The sequence below is a fragment of the Vidua macroura genome, chromosome 9 (genome assembly GCF_024509145.1).
Source record: "Vidua macroura isolate BioBank_ID:100142 chromosome 9, ASM2450914v1, whole genome shotgun sequence".
In the NCBI taxonomy this organism is placed as follows: Eukaryota; Metazoa; Chordata; class Aves; order Passeriformes; family Viduidae; genus Vidua; species Vidua macroura.
This window is the reverse complement of record NC_071579.1, coordinates 31,333,361-31,355,128: the sequence shown is the minus strand read 5'-3', so window position 1 is coordinate 31,355,128 and position 21,768 is coordinate 31,333,361. Positions and strand designations below refer to the sequence as shown.

Here is a 21,768-nt window from a genome sequence, read left to right as displayed (position 1 = left end):
TTGGCACTGAACACTGGTTGGACTCGGTAACCTTGGAGGGCTTCTCCAAGCCCAATAATTCTGTGATTCCGTAACTCTCTAGCTCAAACAGCACCGTGACAAACCCTGGGCACAGGCAGCACCCGCAGCCCTGTCCGATCCGAGCGGTAACCACAGAAGGCCGGCCCGGTTCGGGTCGGAAGGGCCTTTCCCACACACGGGCCGCCCCCGCCCCGCGGCGCCTCAGCCGGGCCCAGGCACCTCCCCGGGGCGGGCCCGGCCCCGCGCACGCTCCGTGCGGCTCCGCCGTGCCGGGACCGCCGCCCTCCGCTCTCCGCCGCCGAGCCCCACGGGCCGTCCCCGGGCTGAGCCGCTCCCGGCCCGGGCTGTCCGCACCGCCCGGCCCGGGCTGTCCGCACCGCCCGGCCCGGCCCGGCCCGGCCTGCACCGAGCGCCCCGCGGGGCCGCCCCGCCTCGCCTCGCCGGGCGCCACGGCAGCGGTGAGTGCGGCCGGGCGGGGCTGCCGCGGCCCCGGGCCGGCCGGGGGGAGCCGGGGAGGGCGTGCGGGCGGCGGGCGCCTTTCCCGGGGAGCGGAGCGGAGCGGGGGCGGTGTGGGGTTCTCCCGGCGGCCGCGCCCGGGGAGCGGAGCGGCTGCGGGCCCTGAGCCGAGAGGGGCCGGTGCCCGTGCGGAACCTCCGCGTTCCGCCGAGCCCAGCGGGTGCGGAACCGCTGGGTCCCCTCTGTGCCAGCGGGTGCCGACGGAGGTGCCCCTGGTGCTCTGGTGCCCCTAAGCCGGGGGTGCGGGGCTGTGCGGGCAGCGCTGTCAGAGCCACGTTTCGGCTCCGGGTCGGCGGCAGGAGGAGCAGCAATGAAGCAGCTCCGGTTGTGGCCGCCGTGGGTTTGGAGGAGTTAGAAATCCCCCGGAGCCCTGGGTGAGCGCGGACCGCCGTGAGCGCCCTGTGCCGGGGATATCCCGCTGCCTTCCAGCGCCGGGCAAGCGGGACAGCGGGTGGTGTCCAGCTGTCGGTCTGGCGGCTGTTCCTCTGTACGCAGGGACACTTCGGGGCATCTGCCACCCTCCTCTGCCCCTTCCCTCACGGGAGGTAGGTGCCAGCCGTGGCTGGATATCCATCGCCCCAAAGGACACGCAGGGATACGGAGCGGGGAACCTGGCAAGCTGTGCCGACTGTGCACCTTCTCCGGGTGCCTAAACCATAATTCTGCTCTGTGTGCGTGTGACAAAGTTATTGCTGTGTTGGATAATGGCTGGGAGTCGGAGCTAAATCGATCTTTAAGGCCTCTTCCAACCCAAATCAATCCATGGTTCTGTAACCCTGTTGAATTGGGATTTTTAAAATCCATGTATGAGGAGAGCCAGGACAAATCTGAAGCATATTAAGGCTGTTGCTAATAATGTAGATTGGGGGTAGGAAGACAACTCGGCGGTGGCTCAGTGCGGCAGGAGAGGATGGATCCAGCTCTGTTTAAACACCGACCCTGTGCTTAGGAGGATGCAGTGTCTGTTCCAAGGGATTAGCAATGGGAAGTCATAATTTGAGGCATATCTGGAATGCTAAATGCAAGAAAACTTGGGTTTTTTTTTTTTTTTTTTTTTGTGATTCATTTACTAGGGGAGGCAGATGGAAATAACTCCAACTCGTGTCAGTGTTTAAACTAAACTCCAAAGAACCCAACTTTGCAGTTTTGTTTCCGAGCGGAGTGGAGGTACTTTGGTGCTGCTTTATTCGGGTGCTGCAGCTCGCTATTAAGTTCAGTTTTGCCCTTATAAGGGGACTGGGAGGCATTTCCTCCTGACACTTGTTTTTAAAACACACAGGAAGTTGCACCTTGATCTGGGTCTGTGTTAGGTGATACCAAGACAGGTGCTTTGAAATGCGGGGCCAGCTCGGGCTCTGCTGCTCTGGCTGAGCCAACAAATCTGTCAGGCTTGAGATGTTAAAGTTTGTCATCGCAGGCAGATGCTACAAATACTTTTGTCAGTGCATTTTTGGTGATTCAGTTGTTAGATATGTTATTGATCTAAGTGTCACAGTATCTGCAAGCTGTCCCAAAGCCTGGTGTCTCTGCTTGGCCTTTGGGAAAGGTGATGTGAAAAACTTGTAAAAAGCCACGGGGAGTGGGTTTAAACTTAGAATATAAACACAAAACAATAGAATACAAACACAAAACGGGAAGGATTTCTAAGTTTGTGAACTCCTGGAAGGTTTTGCACTGCGCAGTTATTCAGAATTAATTGCAAAGTGACCTTTTTTTGAGAGGTAGCTTCTGTAAACGTTGAGCTGTTTTGGTATGTTCAAATTGTCTATTCAGCGATTTTAGTTAAAAAAAAAAATCAGGAGTATTTAATGCAAAAACTTTGGAAAGCAAACCTGTATCAGCTGCAAAACAAAAAGCTAAAGTGCACCTGAACAGTCACTCAAGTGGTAAAATCAATATTCCTTTTAAACTCCTTTTTCCCTTGGTCAAACAGAGTCTGCAGTTTCAAGCTAGTTTAATTCTTTTGCCTTACCTCTTCGCGGCTGGACTTAAGGCAGGGTTTTTATAAGTGGCATAAATTCAAGGAGTTTAGACAGACACTTCTGAAGTGGTTTAGTCTTGCAAGTAAAGACAGAATTCAGAGAAATGGGCTTCTCTTTTTTGTGTGGAGGGGATAAATCTGTTTTCACAGGTAGCATCCTGCCAGCTTCACCTCTTTCCCACCACGTAGCCCCCCCTGCTCCCTGGATTTGGAGGTGAAACACCTTTTTCTTCAAGTGAACTTTCCTTGGCACCTTCTGATGCCTGATCTGGCTTGTGGAAGAGGCTCGAAATGAGGAAGAGAGCTTCAAAATCCAGCAGCTGGATGGATAATCCTTGTGTTGGGTGTGAATTGCAGCAGAAGGAGCTGCTCTGGTTCCATAAAGAGGAAGGGGTTTGCATTGTTTGGAGAGGCCAAAGCTTTCACACATAAAAGCAAACCTTTAGGACTGTTTGTATCGAGGTGTGAAAAGGGTTGTTGTGAGAATTTCTGACCCAGGAAGGAGCTTGAGAAGCCAGATTGTGGAGGGAACATCGAGTTGGGGCTCGGTTCCTGGTTTGTCTGGCGTCCAACAGCAATTAAAAATGATAAAGTGTTTTCTTCTGGGTGAAAAACTGGCAATATTCACGTTGTTCTTTTTCAGCCTGGCTAACAGTTTGCAATTCAGGCATTATTCCTGTAAATACACTCAGAGTTGCTTCAGATCTTTGAAGCACTTAAAATGCAATTAGATTTCAGGTATTGGTGATGGCAAACACTTGCAAAATTGATAGAAAATGGCTTTTGCAGTTCAAGCACATAATTCGGGCAGTTAATGCTGAGAGCCTGCCTGCAATAAAGCTTTTCATGGGCTGATTCAGCTCAGTTTTGCTGGCAGGGTGAGACAGAAATGCTTGAACCTCATCAAGAAGGAAAGTGGAGCTTTAAAAAAATCAGCATTTTGGGGTTTTGGCAGCTCAATTGCCACTTCCATCTCTTGCTGTAGTTTCTGTGCAGGACTTGAAGTGACAGATGAAGGGGGGCTGTTCTCTCACTTGATTTCTTTAGCAGCACTTTGGGGCTCCCATCCAGGATTTGTTTCACATAGATCTGTCCAAAAAAACTGAAACAGTGCTGAAAACTACTGGAAGAAGCTGCTGAGGGTTTTCTTGGGCAAAATGGCCGCAAGTTTCTCTTGACTGAAAGTGGAGAGGAGGAAATATAATTTAGTGGTTTTAATGTCCTAGCCTGTTGCAGACAGGTGGATTTTTAAGGAACATGCCCTGACCATTTTCTTCATGCTGAAGGTCTTTATAAAACTGCAAACAGTTTTGCTGGCTGGAGTAATTATTGGTTGTTTTTTTTTTTTTTTTTCCCTTGAACTGGTTATATAAATGTAACATAAGTTGCGTAACTGACAGAAAAATTGAGCTGCAGGAAACTGGGAGGGCAGCCTCGACAGGGAAAAGTAAAGTCTGGAGCAGTTAATCTGCATATCAATAATGCCTTTTACACAGTGTGGGAGGTTTGATAACAGTGATATTAACATGGTTTTCTGTGCATGAGATGTGATTATGATTATGCATTGAAACTGCCGTCACATGAAATTATTCTATTTAACTTATTTTAGATTTCCTTCTCCCCGCTCTGGGATGTAAAAGGTAATTTAGGAAATAGAGGAAAAGAGCTGGAAGTTGAGGGAAAAGCAGAGGATTTATGCATTATCCTGAACTGTGGAGAAAGGCAGTGGTGAAAGCCTGGGGGAAGAAAAAAGAAAGGAGTTTTTATATGAGGAGGAAGCAAGCTGCAGAGTAAGGTAGAAATAAGCAGAGAGCAGGAAAATTGTCAAATTAAAATGGTTTGGTGTTGCTGTTGGTCCTGTTTGGATCTGGTTGCAAACAGTTTTCTGGAAATAGCAAGAAGGAGCCTTTACAAGGGGATTGGCTTTGGGACACTCATCTGTCATAAATCCATTTATCTGGTAGCTTTGCTTTATGATAGATTTTACTGCTACTCCTTTGAAGCAGGTCTGCTGCATAAGGGAGGCTCTGCTAATATAGGGAATTAATTCAGTGTTTAATGTAGTATTCTCTGAATTTTGAAGCATGTGGGATTTGCTGTGAGTCGAGTTTGGCCCCAGTTCCCAAAGGCATAGTTCTCTTTGAACACAAACTCTGACAACTGCTCTTCCTCCTTCCAGGAGAAAACTCCTAAAGGGAATTTGCACATTCCTCCTTTGTTTATAGAATGGATCTATGAGAGGGGCTTTGGCTTGTCAAAGCCCCAGAATATGAATATAGTTCAAACTTTTAGCAGTTTTGGACTCCAAGTGCTGTTTAGATTGTTCCTTGAGTGTTTCCTGTCTCTTCCAGCTATTCCAAGACTGAGTGGAATTTTTCTTGCTCATCAGGGGGCCCAGCTGGAGTTGAGCAGGATATTGAAATATTAAGTGGTATTAGTGATACTCTTAATAATAACCCCTTAATGTGGTGCATACTCTCTCAAAATGAGTTTATTAGTCTTTCACTTCAGATCTTTGAGACCACTTCATTCCCCTGGCTGGAAGCTGGCACTGAGCTAATATTGACTGATGTCATTTGGAACAGGAAAAAATTGTTGTTCAGCTTAGGAAATCTGGGAAAAACCCTTGACACCTTGTTTGTCAGGAAAAGGACGGATCTAAAGCTTCCACTTTTTTTAGCTAAGGAAAATGGAGCAGACAGTGCTCGTTCCATGACTGGGACAGGAGGCAGGAGAGGGAACACAATTTGTTTGTGTGTGGGCTCAGATTTTCAGGAAATCAGTTTGGCAGAGGTGACTTTTATGTTCATTTTGAGCCACCAGCAGCACGGAGAGATACAATAAACAAAACAAGCCTTAAAAGCCTTGGCACTTGGATGGTCTAAATTTCCTGGTGTTGCCATCCATAAATACCTGGCTCTGCTCTCCTCTGGATTTTACCGAAGTATGATAACAAATGCAAAGCAGCTTTTTATATTTGTGTGGATTGTTCTGTTTGGTTTTTATCTTTTCATGAAGATAAATTAGTTGCAAAGCATCACATACTTAAGGGGGAAAAAAGGTATTAAAGGTACCACCTTAAGTACTGCATTAGACTCAGTCTTTTGTATTTAAATCTGTTTTGCACGGGTTGGTTTTCTTGTCCCCAGGATATCAAACTCTCACCTCTTATCTCAAGCTGATGGCCTCCTGCATGGAAAAAAGGGGTGGCCACCCTCAGTGCTGAGGTTTTGAATTCAAGATCCAAAATTCAGCTGCAAGGTGGCACTTGCAGGTCACTTTGTGTGGTGTTTTCCTGTGCACTCAGCGTTTCGTGTTTACTGAGGATGCACAAGAAATAACCTTTCACTTCCTGGACACTTCTGTATTTCACTTTTCTTCAAAGTACAGCCAAACAGGCACCAATAATTTTGAAATTGCTGGGGCTGAGAGTTTAAAAGTTCATAAAGGACCAGAGGTCAGGGAGCCTGAGCTGACACCTTTGTGTCAGCCTGCATTGGCTCCCTCGACAGCTCTGTCACTCTGTGCTACAGGAATTACCCTCCCTCTGAAAAAAAAAATATATATTACAAATTCACAGCTTGCCTCTTTGCTCCTTCCTGCTCTTGATTTGTATTGCATTTATATTAAATTGTATTTTTTTTCTTCTACCCTTCTTTCTTGTCCTTAATGCTGAAGGAAGAGAAAGGTGCGTTTGACTTTGGTAATGAAGTAACAGCTGCAATTCCCAAATTTAGCACTTGCTGCTTTCCAGTGTTCCTGGTGGAAAAGTCTGTTTGGGCTCTGCAGGCTCTAATGGGCACCAGGTGCTTCTGAAATGGAGCTATAACCTTGGAACTTTTCTATTAGAAACCTCAGGGTTTGGCTTAAATGTCTTTTATTTGACTTAGGTATTGATTTGTAGAAGTCTCTTAATAACTCCAGGCCCTAAAGACAAGAAATAATCAAGAGTTCATCCAGACTCTGGACAGAGACGAGGAACCCGTGTGATGCCTGATTTTTGGTAGGATCATAGCAATTCATTGCCAAGGAAACTTGTGCTCACTGTCCTGAGGGGAACATCGAGGTTGTTTGTTGGTGATATATAACAAGCCCTGATGGATGCATCCCATGGAGATGCAAATTGCTGGCAAAGCTTTGTAGCTGGAAATCTCCCCTGGAAACCTTTGTTTTACCAAGTGGAAGAAATCACCTTGCCTTGTTCTACACCAAGAATCGTTTTAGGAGGAATTCATGGCCTTGAACAACTTCCTTGTAGTTGTGGAGTTGGTTAACAGAGGAGAGCCTGGGTTTGATTTGCATGTCAAGTGAAAGGGCAAGTAGGGATGGCTGGCTTAGAGCTGCATTTTTACCAAAGAACAGCTATCTTCTGCCAAAAAAAAAAAAAAAAAAACAAAAAAAACAAAAAAAAAAAAACAACACCACAGCCCTGTGGGTTTTACAGCTTCCTGGACATGTGACTGACAACTCAGCCAGGCTCCAGATATATAAGCAAGATACATCAGCAAACAGGCTTGGCTTGAAAAGAAGGCACCTTTTAAATCCTGCTCACCCTGTGCCAGCACAGCATTAAACACCTCAAAGCTGAGGTGCTGATCAGATTAACTGGGCTGTGTGATTAACTCTTCACCCTTGGTGGGGATTGACTGGGTGTTATCTTGCAATTAGAGAGTGTGGTGCTGATGCCTCAGGTTTTGGCTTTTCTATTTTCCCATTCTGAGCTGCTTTAGTGTGTAATTCTGGGCTTCACATCAGGGGATGCTGAGCTCTGTGCACAGAGCAGGGACACAAAACAATTCCTGCTCCAGCTGGGCACCAAGGACAAATGACCCAAAGCTCAGGCCCAGGAGCACAAACAGCGTGGGCTGGAGAGAGAAAAACAAGCAGGATGGGAGTGCCTGGGCTAAAGCTGGAATGGGACAATGAACTGCAAGGTGCAAATGGAGCAGAGCTGATCCCAGTGAGAGCCCCCGGGAGCGCTCGTGCATTTTGGGACCATTTTGGTTCCTCTTGGCTGCAGCCCTGGCTGGGCTCTGCTGCTGCCCAAGGTGGATCCATGGAGGAGATCCTTTCCATAAATCCCTGCTTTATTCTGTGACTCTGCCCAGCCTCTGCTCTAGGGCAGCCCTCACAAGACATCAGCACTTCCAGGTTTAATCACTCCGTGTTCTTAGGGGTTTGAATTAAGTTGAATTAAGTGAAAAAAACCCCAACATTTTCCTTGGCTCATGGTGTGTGTGGAGGCAGCAGAGCTGCTGTGGGGCATCCTTGGAGTTTCAGGAGGCTTCTCCTCAGCTCTGTGGGAACTTGGGCAAATCCTGTGTGAGGAGCAGCAAGCTGAGTTGAGGTGGAGCAGTTTAACTCCATCAGGCACAGAATTGTTGTCCCCACATTTGCACCACAGCCTGGGCCTGCTCCTGTGTCTGTGCCTCATTTTCCCTTCCTACAGAACCCCCAACTCTCTCTCTGTATATTAATTTTATGTGATCTTAAGTTTTATATTTCAATTTTATATTAATTTACAATAATTTTATGGTTTATGTAAATATTAATTTTATGTGATCAAGGCAGGACATGCCAGCCTATAAATCTGCATCCTGCCTCACCTTCACTCTTGACATGAGCCCTCCTTGATTTTGTGTCATGCTTTGATGAACAAACTCCTCAGGACTTGTTCAGGCCGCCGAGTCCCTGTTACTTAACAGCTCGATGGAGTTTAATTAGCAGTGAAATTGCTGTGCTTGTTTGTGTGCCCACTCTGCTGCTCCCTTTTGGCCCCTGGGTTCTGTAAAAGCTCAGCTTTGCGCACACAGTGCCTATCACTGAAATTATTACATAAAAAGCTGGATTTCTCCAAGCTTTGTGGCGAGTTCACCCTTGGAAATACAGCTGAGACGCAAACCACTCTTCCTGATAATTTTGCTGATGTTGCAGAGGTTTTTGTTAAAACCACAATGTTTTCCAGGGAAAAGATTTACTGCCGATTTCAGCCCAGCTTTTGGGAGCTGCAGTAGTTCTGCATTGAGGGCAGGCCAGCTGGCAGAAGTGCACATGATCACTCAGAATGTCCCACCCCTGCTCTGCTGGGTGGCACAATTCCCTTTTTTACCAATAAACACTGGAAACCACCAGTAGAGCAGTGACACCTTCACCAGGCTCTTTGTACATCTGCTCACAGCCACAGCAATTTTAGAAATGTTTTAGGGGATGTTCTAATCACCAAGTTATCCTTTAATAATAATAAAAAAATTCTCTCTTCAGTATGGTTTAGAAGTTTTCCAAATCAGTGGAGATGAGCAGCTTTCCCAGGCTGTTTCAGGATATTTATTTATTAAAACCTGGTGTTGCTCAGTTCCAGAGACAGGGAAAGTTGGGAGTGGTTAATTAACAGGGAAAACTGACATAAAGATCCCTATCTTCTGAACAAATACACACTTACGGTCCTATAAAAGCTTTCTACATGTCTGTACTCATTGGGAGGGCACAGCCTGAAACAGAAATGTTTCATTTGTTAAGCCCCAACCAGAGGCTTAAGGAGCAGCTTTATGTGTTATATCTTTGTGTTAACAGAGCTTAATTTTTTAGGATTTAGTTTAGAATCAGACTCTTAAGGATGGGTTTTAGGCCAGGACTCTGCTCCATGAGCATCCCATTATAAAACAGGACAAAACTGAGTAATTCCCTTTTCCCCCCATTGGTCTCAGCCTCATGCAGGGTCAGGGGTGAGCTCAGAAATGGGGATAGGAGGGAAAAGTTCCTTTTTGGGTGCTCTTCAGCACAGCTGGTGACTCAGAACTGTTGTGGAGCTGGCTCTGGTTGGAGTTCTTGTGCTGAGCCTCACATCATTTTCTGTTTCCAGCTCAGGTTTGTCTTCCTGCTTTGATTTGCATTTGATCCTGATTGTTTCCTGGAGCGGGGACCTAAAAATATAAACCAGGGTGGGTTTTTATCTGTGAGCATGAGTAACAGGGGGGTCAGAACAATTAATTATGCAATAATTGGGTTCTTTCCTCTTTCATTTTGTAGCTTGGTCTTGTTCTAAGCCAAAGGCCCTGGCTTTAGGAAGAGAAAAATGGTGATTTGATCAGGATGTGCTTTTAATAAGACAAAATGTCATCTTATGCTTAAGAAAATAAATACTGTGTACAGCAGATCTCTCATTAAGGGACTGGAACATCTTTCATGCAGCACTTTAGTAAGAAATAATTTTTAATACAATTAACACCTCAGACATCCATTTTTAACTTAAAATTGGTTTTATTGCCAGATCAAATGTGTGTGTTTCATTCCTATTGATAACCAGCAAGGAATGGCTGTTCCTGGAATATCTGGAATTCTTCCCTTGCCCCATCTGTTTGCTCTCGTGTTACAGTAAACAGCAAAGAATTTACAAGATTTTTAAATTGTGGCTTTGGCTTCTGTAATTCTCGATTAAAATCCCATCGTTCCCAGCTGAAATGGAAGGGTGCCTTTTCCAGAGCTTTTTTATCAAAGGCATTTTTCATTTGGGGAAAGTGCCCCTGCCCATGGAATGAGATGGGTCCTTCCCAATCCAAACCATTCCATGAATCCAGGCCAAGCATGTGATGAGAACTGGCAGAAAACAGAGTTTAAAGCAGCCTAAATGAAGTCCTTTGCCCTGATTTCAGTGACTTCTGGTCACAATCCATTAGCTCTGGATTTCTTGACACAAAAATAAGAAGTGGGGTGGTATTTCTGGCGTGTTTAACACTTAATAAATCAAGGCTTTTAATATCACCCAAATAAGAATGCACAGAGCAAGTGTTCTGAGTGGAATTAGTTTTCCTTGCTCTGATTGATGAGGAAATAGTGCCATGCTAATTTCTCTCTCTTGGGAATCAAATTCTCCTCGTGGTGATTTTGTGGTTATGGGTTTTTTTTCTTTAAATTCAGGTGAATTTGCCCATGAGAATGTTTTTTGTTCCACTAAAATGTCAGCTATTAATTGTACAGTGAGCATTGAAGGGGGACAAAAATAGACTGTGCACTGATGGATTTGTTGAGTTTATTTCCCTGTCAGAATGAGGAAAATATCTCCTTTTTTTTTAATATTTACGTGGAAAGATGTGTCTGGAGTTGTGTGGAGAGATGCAGCAGGCAGTTTTTAATTGCAAACAATCTTTTATATAAAAGATAACCACTGTGTATGCACAAAAGTCACATGCATAAAAATAAACGTTGGCTTTTTTATTGCTGATTAAATTTAATTTATGTGCATTTTCACTTGAGAAACGAACCAATTGGACTTTGTGACATAAATACCAAAGCAGAAATGCAGCTTGCTTGTGGCCAGATGTCCAGGTTGTGACACCAAGGCAATATTTTGTAAAAATCAGGTATTTGCCCCCTGGGAGGTGCATATGGTAATTCACAGATTGGTTAAGAAAAGTGCTGGGGGGTTGATACATCCAAGTTACTGCAGGAATTACAGATATTTTATCCTAAAACTGATTTCTATGACTTTTGTCTAAGTTTTTGCCTTGTTAAGTCTTTGATTAACTTTTCAACACAGAGATCTGTGTCATGTCCCTAATATTTATTTAATATCTACTAAAATATTCTCTCAGGTCTTTGAATTCTGAAGCTTTTCAAGCATTTTGATTTATTTTTTTTTTTTAATGTGCTGATGCATTTTGAGTCAGTTTTCATGGGATAACAACGCTCTGGTAATTACAGTGGCAGGGCAGTGGTTTCTGAACCTCCCCAAAATCCAGAGGTTTCTATAAATTGTGGAAATGCCTGATGTGGTGTTGCTCGTTTTTGTAAGGGAGGAACCAACAACAAGATGAAATTGGAGGTTTTGTTGTTCAGACTCCTGCACGATAACTTGCAATTCAATTTCTGAGTTGTTTTTAAGGCCAGAAAAAAAAGGAAGTTCTTTGTGGAGAAGAGAATTCAGAGCTGAAAGCTCGGGCTGTGGTGTCCTCAGTTTTGTGCATGCACAAGGCACCTTCTGCTTTTATTTCTCCAGGATTTTTATTATTATAAATATTATTATTTATTTTATTTTCTCCAGGATTCCATGTGCTTTACAGGGGGATTTGTTTCCCACAGTGGAATTTGTAGGAAGTGCTGCCCACTGCAGTGAAATATTTATTGCCAGAATAGCTGCACTGTATTTGCAGCTTTGGGGCCAAGCAGGAAATGTCCAGATGCTTCACAAAAGTTCATTTTTTCCACAGATTTTGAGTTGGAAATCCAGGCTTTGGAACTGTGACTATAAACCAGCCAGTTTCATCACAGTGGATAAAAAAGGGGGAGAGAAGTGATATTTAAAGTTCCTCAGATTTGTCTCTCTCCTCTTTCTTTTTTTTTCCTTTTCCTCTGTCTTTCCAAATTTCCTGGCTGTGGCGTTCACAAATTTCCCTTGGAACTCTTCTTTTCCAGCTGTGTTCACTCCTCTCTTTTCTCATTTGTAGGAATATGAATAAAAAAATCCAGAGGGGGTGTGAAGTTACACTCATAGCTCAGTTAAAATTAAACCCAAGTTTTTGCAGCAAATAATGAATTCTAAATTTACCCTCCCCTCCAAAAAAAGAAAAAAAATGCAGAAAATTTCATGTCTCGTGGTGCCTGAGGCACAAAATGTGTTGTTAGTTCTGGTATCAAGTTCAAAAGGGGAAACAAAAAACCCCAGTTCCTGTTTTTGTGACTTGACAGTTTGAGCTGGGACTTTGTTGCTGCTGGGTTTTGTTGGTTTGGACACAGACAAATGGGGTTTAATAATTTATAAGTGAGTTAGGCTGGGCTTAACGTTTATCTCTACTCTCTTTTTTCTGAGTTAAGTTGAAAACTTCACCCCAATTAGTGACGTTGTGCTTTTTCTGGAAAAAGAAAGAGCAGAAAATGGTATTTTTTATGGCTGGCACAGCCTAATGGGGAGAAAAAAATAATAATTTATTCATTAATTATGTAATAGTCAGCAGCTTCCAGGAAATATGAAGTATTTTTCCTAAAAGTTTCAGCAAGTGTAATAGTCAGCAGCTTCCAGGAAATATGAAGTATTTTTCCTAAAAGTTTCAGGATTTTTCCTCTTGTATTTTTTTTTCCCCTTGATGTCTGAAAAAAAAACACTGAACCCCAAAACAAACTTGTTGTTCTGGCAGAGAGAGGGAAAGATGCAATAGAAACTTGGCATAACTTCTGAGGGATTTATGTGAGGATTAATTCCATGATTACAGCATTAACTCTATGGTTTGCTAACACTTCTCTCTTTTCTTCCCTTTGCCATCTCTTTTAAGGCATGACAACTTAATGTATTTATTAAATAATAAATAAATGTATTAAATAAATTATTAAATAATAAATAATTAAATGTAATAAATTATTGGCTCAATATCACTGCAGTTTTGGCAAAGACTTTGGTTTATACCATTTTTAAGCCCATAAATAGTTCTGGAGACCTACTTGTGTACATAAAATATACAGGGTCACATATTGCCACCTCTCGTGTCTGTATGTCACTGATATCTGATTAGCTTAATTAATCTTGATTAAACTTTGTATCTGTCATGAAGATTTTTTAAAAGGCTTTTCTGTTCTGTGTTTTCATGGTAAATGTACAGTCAAAGTATAAAAATTACCAACTTAACTCTGTGGAAATTCCCTGTATGTGACCACCAGTTCCTGTAAATAAGACAAAGAGGGGTTTTTCTGAATTTTGTGGGGTTCAAACAACAAAGGGCAGAGATCCTGCACTTGGAAAGTCTGTGATGACAGCTTTGGGATTTCTGGGGATGATCTTGGGGGGCAGCTCAGTAATTCAGTGTTTTGGGGGGCAGCTCAGTAATTCAGTGTTTTGGGGGGCAACTCAGTAATTCAGTGTTTTGGAGGGCAGCTCAGTAATTCAGTGTTTTGGGGGGCAGCTCAGTAATTCAGTGTTTTGGAGGGCAGCTCAGTAATTCAGTGTTTTGGAGGGCAGCTCAGTAATTCAGTGTTTTGGGGGGCAGCTCAGTAATTCAGTGTTTTGGGGGGCAGCTCAGTAGCTCAGCATGGCTGCAGTTAAGGGGGAGAGGGTAAGAAATTATTTTCTGAAGCTAAATATTTGGGAGTTGCCTGTTAAACTTTTGGAGAGTGATTTAAGCATGGCAACCCCTCATTTCAAGTCCTTTTAAATACTGGATTTCAGTAGCATAAGCCAATGAATGATCTTTTTCAAAGTGATCCTTGATGGCTGAAAGAAGGAGTAGCAAATCCTGATGAATTTTCCGTGGTGTTTCCACGCCCTCTCTGTCCTGGAGCTCCTCAGAGGGGCCAGTGGTGTCCAGGGTGTGGAGCAGGAGCTGTTGGAGCCAGGCTGGGACAGCAGATAGGGTAGGAGGGATTTGGGATGAGCCTTGGGATGAGTCACTCCTGTCTGAGCCAGTGCTAAAAGCCATTGAGCAAGAGTGGCCCAGCTTAGCTATTTTTAATATTTGCTTACTCACATTTACTGTACTAAGCTCTTTACAGGAAAGGTAGTTAAGAGCTGTAGTAAGCCCTTAAAGCCACTTTCCATGGCAGCAGCTCCTTTAATTAATTGGGAATGATGGCTTCACTCCTGTTTTTTCTGAGCCTTTGAGGTCTGGGCATAATTCTCGTGCTCGATGCTTCCAGAAGTGCTGCAGTGTGGAACTCACAGGATTGCCTCTGGACCTACCATGATAAATTGGACTTCAAAACCAGCAGGAGCAGCTTGGTGGCACCTAGAGGTGTTTATTGAACTCGCCAGGTGGAATTTTGTCTCCAGAGGGCTGTGGTTTAATATCTGAATAAAACATTGCAAGGTTTTAGCCACGATGGAATAAACAAGTCCCAACTTTGCTGTTGCAAAGCCCCGTTGGCAATGCCCATCATCCTTAGGGTGCTGCTGATGCCTTGTGGGGTCTCCCCTAGAGCAGAGGCTGGGCAGAGTCACAGAATAAAGCAGGGATTTATGGAAAGGATCTCCTGCATGGATCCACCTTGGGCAGCACCAGAGCCCAGCCAGGGCTGCAGCCAAGAGGAACCAAAATGGTCCCAAAATGCACGAGCGCTCCCGGGGGCTCTCACTGGGATCAGCTCTGCTCCATTTGCACCTTGCAGTTCATTGTCCCATTCCAGCTTTAGCCCAGGCACTCCCATCCTGCTTGTTTTTCTCTCTCCAGCCCACGCTGTTTGTGCTCCTGGGCCTGAGCTTTGGGTCATTTGTCCTTGGTGCCCAGCTGGAGCAGGAATTGTTTTGTCTCCCTGCTCTGTGCAGAGAGCTCAGCATCCCCTGATGTGAAGCCCAGACCCACACACTAAAGCAGCTCAGAATGTGAAAATAGAAAAGCCAACTCTGAGGCATCACCATGGCCAGGCTCTTGCACTGCCCAAGGTGTGTCCTTTGAAGGCCTTTTAATAGATCCCTGCTTTATCCTTTACCACTGCCCAGCCTCTGTTCCAGGCAGCTCTCCTGGCATCAGCTGGATGGGGATAAACGAGCTGGGGCAGCTGAGATCACTCCTGTTTTCTGCCCCGTGCCTGTGCAGCTGAGATCCAGGCAGAGCAGAGCCCAAAGATCTCTCCAGCAGCAGGGAAATGCTCCTGCATCCACAGCTGCTCGTGGGAGAGGGAGGCAGAGCTGCAGCTGGGAAATGCCTGCTGCTTTGGGCTTCTGGAGAGCTGGAATAAAATCCTAGCTGGACTGAAAAATTAACTTGTATGCAACTGCTCTTGGCCAAAGCAAGGAATTGAGCTACTCTCAGTTTTCATAATACACAGACAGTGCTGGGAGTGCAGATGGAGTTTACCTTCCTCTCATAATTTTTGACTTTGAATTCTGACATATAGAATATATGTTCAAAGTTGTTTTTTTTTTCAGTTTTTCTGCATGGTATAAGGCTCATAGGACGATGAATCTGAAGTTAAAGACCACCTGGAGTTACCAGGTAGCCACTGCAGAAATGGCACAAGCAAACGTTTTCCAAAAAGAGAGAAACGAGTGAATTGTAAATAAAAATGAGACGATCCAGCCCTAGCAGAAGTGTATAGAAGAGTTTATTTGGATTGTTTACCTGGGAGAGGTGTGAGGCTTTCTAGGGCAGGAAAGTTGTTGGTGCCAGGCTGGAATTGCTGTTGGGGTGAGATCTGTGCCAGGTGTGAAGCGTGGCAGAGTCTGTGATGGGTGTAAAGGCAAATTTGGGCATTCTGGGACCAAACCTGCAGTGACAGGAGGAGTGTGCAAGCTGCAGGACAAACTTTTAAATCCATAACAGGAGAGGAAAGGGGAAAGGAAAGTCCTACTGCTCATCATTGTACTCTGAAGCCACTCACGCGTCTCACCAGCTTTGAACCACTGTTGACACAATTCTCAGGTGCAAACATGTAAAATTTACTCCTGTTTAGCCAGTTAGTTAAAAATAGTGGGTGTGTTTGTCCAAGAGGTTGAATGAATGGAGGGTAAATATTTGGGTTGCTTGCCAGGGTGATGATGCTGGGCTACAGCTCGTGCTTGGCAGGAGACTCACACCAGCAAACTCTGACTTGTAGCAGAGCGTTCACAGCTACATTGGCCAGTGGAAATTCATGGCTGAAATCCATTGGTACGACTTTGGATGGTTGGAAAAAAGAACCTGTAATGATGTGTAGGGTGTCTGGGAGCACTGAGGTTTGTTAGGGGGTGGTGCTGGAGGACAGGACTGGATTTACAGGTTCCTTCCTGCTGCTGGTGGCGGAGCTGCTCTGCTCAAACACGGGATTGTCTCAGAGATAAAACTGATACCAGACAAATAACAGCGTGTCCTTCTGGTTGAGGCAGAAAGCAGCTGTTAGATAAGACTTTAACTGCAGCAGCTGGCAGCTGGCTGCTCATATTCGGCAGGAGAATCCTTAGAAAACCTTGGAAAAAGTGTCCTTAGTGTCCCAGAGGAGCCAGAGTTCTGCTTTTGGCCGCTGAAGGGAGGCACAAGGATCCTGGCTTTTGGCAGAGCTCAAGTTGTTTACTGAGACAACTTTCTAAAGGCTTCATTTAGCTCTCACTGATTGCCTTCTTCTGTTTCAAGTGTTTTCTTCCAGTTTCCTTGTGTTTGATTTTTGGGCAGAAAAGAGCCTTCAGCTGGGAGAAATTAAAAGTGTTTTTTTTTTTCCCAGTCTTTGTTGCAGTTGGGATCAGAGAAAATCAATTTAGGAGGAGATCTGAACCACATCATTTCTTTGTCATCTTTCCAGGTGGTATTTAGGGCTTAGCTCCTCTTTTTGAAGGTGACAATGTAAGAATTCAGAGTAGGCAAAACGAGGATTCATTAAAGCCTGAAAATATAAAAGTAATTGCAAGCAAACCAGAGCGTGTCGTGGGGGAGGGTTCACTCATCCACATTTGAACCTGCAGTTTAAAGGGATGAGTTGAGATGCAGCTGTAGGATCCCTTCTCAGTCAGAGGACTTGCAAACCTCATTTTGGTTCAGACAAGTCCATTAACTGTCCCACCTCCTTCCCTAAGGGGGATAAATGTCTTTACAGCCAGCCGTGAGTACAGGTGCTCTCTGGTGATTAGTGTATAATAAAAATAAATTGCTGTGTGTGTTTTTCTCAACAGATGGGCAATAAATAACTGTATTTCCCACTTTCATTAAAAATGATGTCTCAGTGGCATTTGATTTTTTCCTTGGGTTGTCCATTTTTTGCCATGAAGTGCTTGAGTTGCTCACTCTGCGCCCACTTTTCTAAACGGAAAACATTTTTTTCCATGCACATCAAACCAGTGCAGCCCAATAATTCTGCTTGGGAGTTTTTTTGGGTTGGAAAACTCCATATTGTCCACTTTCCATTGAGCCTGACGAGATCTTGAGCACCTTTGTGACCAAATACAGATGGGGGCTATCAGCATTAGAGCAGAATTTTAACTTTAGGAAAGAGGAGCAGAGACCACAGAGAGGGGTTTTGAAGATCTCTTGATGTCAGTAGTAAATCCCAAGTTTATTATGGAATTTCATGGGTTTCAACTCTATTATAGCAGGAATGTTTCTTGGTTAGAGGATATTTTTGTTGGTGGTTTGCTCTTAAAAGGTGAACAGAACTGGTGAAGGTTTGTTTGGGCCTCGATTTAAATTGTGATCTTTTCAGAGTGAACTTTAACAGTATCTTCTCACCACATTTAAAAAAGAAGAAAAAAAACACAACAAAAAAAAAGAAAAAGGCAAACCATTAAAAAAGTCTTACCGAAGTGCAAAGCCACCACAGGAAGCACATGACTGCCAGATCTGGGGGGTTCAGGGGCTCTGCCCTTCTCACAGGAGATGTTGAGCACGTAGTCAGAACCTCTTTAGGGCCTTTGGAAGGGCCCTAAATGGCAACAGGTGTGTGATATTTATTTTGAGAGCAGGTTGAGCATAAGAGGTGCCACTGTTTCAGTTTGTTTTTCCAAGGCAAAGCTGGGGTTGGTCCTTGCCCTCAGGAATTCCATGGGAGGAGCTGGGATGCCCTCACAGCTTCTGGGCAGCTCAGCTCCAGTGCAGGACAGTGCTGTCCTAGAGGAATTTTGTTCCTCCTTTGTCCTAAAGCAGTTTTGTTCCTCTGCTCAGAAGGAATTTTGCTGCTGCAAACCCTCCCCTGTTGCTTGTCCCTTCTCTGAGGCCAGGTGACCTCCTGTGTGGTGGCAGGGGTAGCCATGAGATGATCTGTAAGGTCCCTTCCAACCCCAAATCTGTGTTTTTGTGGTGGGGGTGTTGTAGGGGGTGAGGAGTTTTGCTCGCAGTGTGCAGTTTAATGCTGCCCAGCAAAGAGGAGCTGGGGAGAGCTGGGCCGAGAGTCTCCATTTCGTGCTAAGACACGAAAGTGAAAAAGGCCCGGAAGAACATCTGGAGCTGCTCTCCAGGAAGTGGCCGAGCAGGAGGGAAGTGACCCTGCGTGGTTTGTGAGCCGGGGTGGCCACGAGCCAGCAGGAGGGACCTCTGCAGTGGCTCTGTGCTCACCCAGTCCCGGCCCCTTTGCGTGTTTCACACGCTCAGAAAGCAAAGCCTGTGAGAAGTTCACCTGCTCGGGCTGGTGGGGCTTGGAGGAACTGCTTCCACCTCTCTGTTGGGGTGGGATGTGGAGAGCTGGGCATTACCACCGATTTCCTGGGTAAGTCAGCAACTCCTTTCATTGCTCCTCATTTGCAGAAAGGACACCTTGAGAGCATTTCTCAGCAGTCTTGGCTTTGCTAGACCTCAGCTGCTTGCTTGTTTTGGTTTGTTTCCTACATGAGATTTGAGGCACCAGCAGAAATCTGGGTGCTGTCGTAAGAAATCCGTGCTTGCTTTTTCTTTAAAAACTGGTGAAATGTGGGATTCCCTTGTTGAGGAGCACCAGTGGGCCATGGAGGTTGTTTTGCAGCAATGGGGTACAAACAGTTCCTTTGGAATTGTGGGAAATGGATTTGTAAAGAATTTTTAAAGTTTAACAGAAGGTTTATACACTTTTAGACATTTGTATATAAACACTGAGAGTTTTGCATCTCTTGTGTCTCACTATTCCTTGAGACTGATAATGGAATAAAATCTTTTAAAACACCTCTCAGTTACCCCATCTCTGTAAAAACTAAGAAAACCATCATGGAATTATCTAAGGAAGTATCCAGTGGAACAGGTGCCAGGATGGCACATCTGGGACTTGGGGATCATCCCTTCTGTTCAATGAATTGGGTGAGGTGGGATGGCCTCTTAAAACCTGGCTTTTAGGAGAACTTGGAGCTCTGAGAGCCTGTAAATGCATGACGAGTCCCCAGAGGTTTCTTCATCCATCATTTCAGCACGGTGGGATCTCGGAGATTTTAAGGCTCAGGAGAACAGGATGAAGTGACCTCTCTTGCTCCTGCCTGGTTAGAGGAGAGGAATAACCCAGTTACAGACCTTCATGAAACTGCTTCCTCTCTTTCCTGGTGGCTTTTCCTGCTTGGGAAAGCTGCTCCAGCCCTGCCCTGGCCCTGTGTCCACACAGGGTCAGTTCACAGAATTCCCAGAATCCCTGGGTTGGAAGAGACCTTCAAGATCATGGAGTCCAACCCAGCCCCAGCACCTCAGCTAAACCCTGGCACCCAGTGCCACATCCAGGCTTTTTAAACACACCCAGGGATGGTGACTGCACCACCTCCCCGGGCAGCCATTCCAGAACTTTATCACCTTTCTGGAAAAGCTTTTTCCTGATATCCAGCCTGTATTTCCCCTGGCACAGCTTGAGCCTGTGTGCTCTGGCTCTGTCAGTGCTGCCTGGAGACAGAGCCCAAGCCCAGCTGAGCACAGGCACCTTTCAGGAGCTGTGGAGAGTGCTGAGGTCAGCCTGAGTCTCCTTTTCTCCAGGCTGAGCACCCCCAGCTCCCTCAGTGGTTCCTCACAGGGTTTGTGTTCCAGCCCCTCTCCAGCCTCGTTGTCCCCTCTGGATGTGCTCCAGCATCTCAAAGTCCAGCTGTGTGATGGTGTTGGCCTGCTCTGGCCTCCCATTCAGCAGAGACAGCTCCTGTTGGGGTGGGTTTTCTTCCATTCCCCGTTCTTTTCCATTCTTCCCATTCCGTGGATCTGTACCATGACTGCAGCGTGTTCTCCTCTCCTGGAGGAGGCAGAGCCATTCCCTGGATCCAGCTCTTCCTGAGCGTGTGCTGCACTGGGGCTCTGGAGCTGCTGCAGTGTGTGAGCAGAGCTGCTGTGCGTGACCCCTCCTCGCTCCCAGTGCCTCATTCCCTTTAAATTCCCTCCCATGGGAGTTGTAACTTTTATCCGGAGCGCTGCCACATCCTGCTGCACATCCCTCAGGAACACTGAGCTCTGCACAACCCTTGACACCTTCTCCTGTGAAAAACCCCGAGGTGTTTGCCAGGATGGTTTCTCTGGAAGCTTTTGCACAGGTCTGAAATGCCCCTCAGGAAACGCCTGGAATCAGCGCCGTGCCAGCGGGAAGAGGCCGCGCTTCCCGGAGCTCTGCCCCGCTGCTGGGAAGGTGGCGTGGCTCTTCTCCAGAGAATTCCCATCCCATCTTCCATCCCCAAACTGCCTCGGGCACGGGGATCAGAGAGGAGAACATCAAGGAAGGAAAAGGATCATTAATGCCGTGTCCCGGGCAGGAATAAAAACAAATTGTCCGTGTAAATCACTTTAAAACTGGAATGCCCCTTCAGCCCCATGTGCATCAGTCTGGACAATAAAGCTGTTTTTTAGATAGTTGTGAGGAAAAACTTATTAAAATTAAATTAATTCTGTAATTAAAACTTAATTAGAGAAAAATCAGGTTGTTGTTGGGAGGTTTCCGTGATGGCTTCTTGAGGCTTTCTTTGCCTCCAAGGAAACTGATCCTGGTTTAGCAGAGAAGTGCTTGGGGTTGGCTATAAAGGATAGAATAATTGGTTGTAAACCTTAAGAATTGTATCATTTAAAGTTATTATACCAGAAATTGGGGATGAAAGAGAATTAAGCACACATCTATAAGCTATAAAAACTTAGCTGAAGATGCCCCTGCTCGTTGCAGACTGGTTGTGACCTTTAAAGGTCACTTCCAACCCAAACCAGACTGTGAAAAATTGGTCATTATAGCAGCCCAGTCTGTATCCAAAGGAAAATCAGGCTGGAAAGAGCAGGTAATACAGAAAAAAAAAAAAAAAAAGTGATTTTGTGTTTGTGTGCTTTTCAGAGCTGGAGAGCTAAAAATGTAAATATTTAATTGCTGTTAATATTAGCGTGCCGCTAACGAAGCTGGCTGGTTTTCAGTTCTTGAGAACTTTGCTGCACATCGACCACTTTTGGTGAAAATTCCCATTCTGTGCCCTCCTGGCCCTGTTTTAAAACACAATTTTACAGCGTGGATCGGTCATATCACAGCATGGATTGCACAGAAAATCCCAAGGGGAATTATTTGGTCTGGTTTGGGGTAAACAGAGTGTGATGTGATCACTCTGAATAAAAGCATAGAATAAACACAATAACAAATAATTAAAACAAATAAAATGTACGTTTGGTGAGAGAATCCTGTGGAAAACAAATAGCATGTGCTCATATATCTAAATTTTCATTCTCTAAGAGGTTAGGAAACCTGAAACCAGATTGGCTGAGAGGGCAGAAAAGAGGAAGAACTTGCAAAGTGAGTTTTGGGTTGGTCAGATTGTAGCTGGGATTTTCCTGTATTCATGTTTTAGGGACTTTTGCCCCTGCAATGGACGTTCCCTCTTTGCATTTGGCTTCCAGGACCCTGGTTTATGGTCAAGTGTGGGCTTGGTGGAGCAGCATCCTTCTGGCTCAAGGAAAATATGCACAGTGTGTCAAAAA

The 21,768-nt window shown here is 45.2% G+C and overlaps 1 protein-coding gene across 2 annotated transcripts in view; it reads left to right on the top strand.

Moving 5' to 3' along the window:
* Nucleotides 1–395: 395 nt before the first annotated feature.
* The window catches only part of JAK1 (Janus kinase 1), a 55,265-nt gene continuing 33,892 nt past the window's right edge, over nt 396–21,768 (top strand). Inside the window, exon 1 of one of the 2 annotated variants that reach the window (XM_053985413.1) lies at nt 396–479. The gene's annotated coding sequence lies outside the window, so the exon portion shown is untranslated. The remainder of the gene's footprint in view (nt 480–21,768) is intronic. The other variant, XM_053985414.1, reaches the window with a different exon arrangement.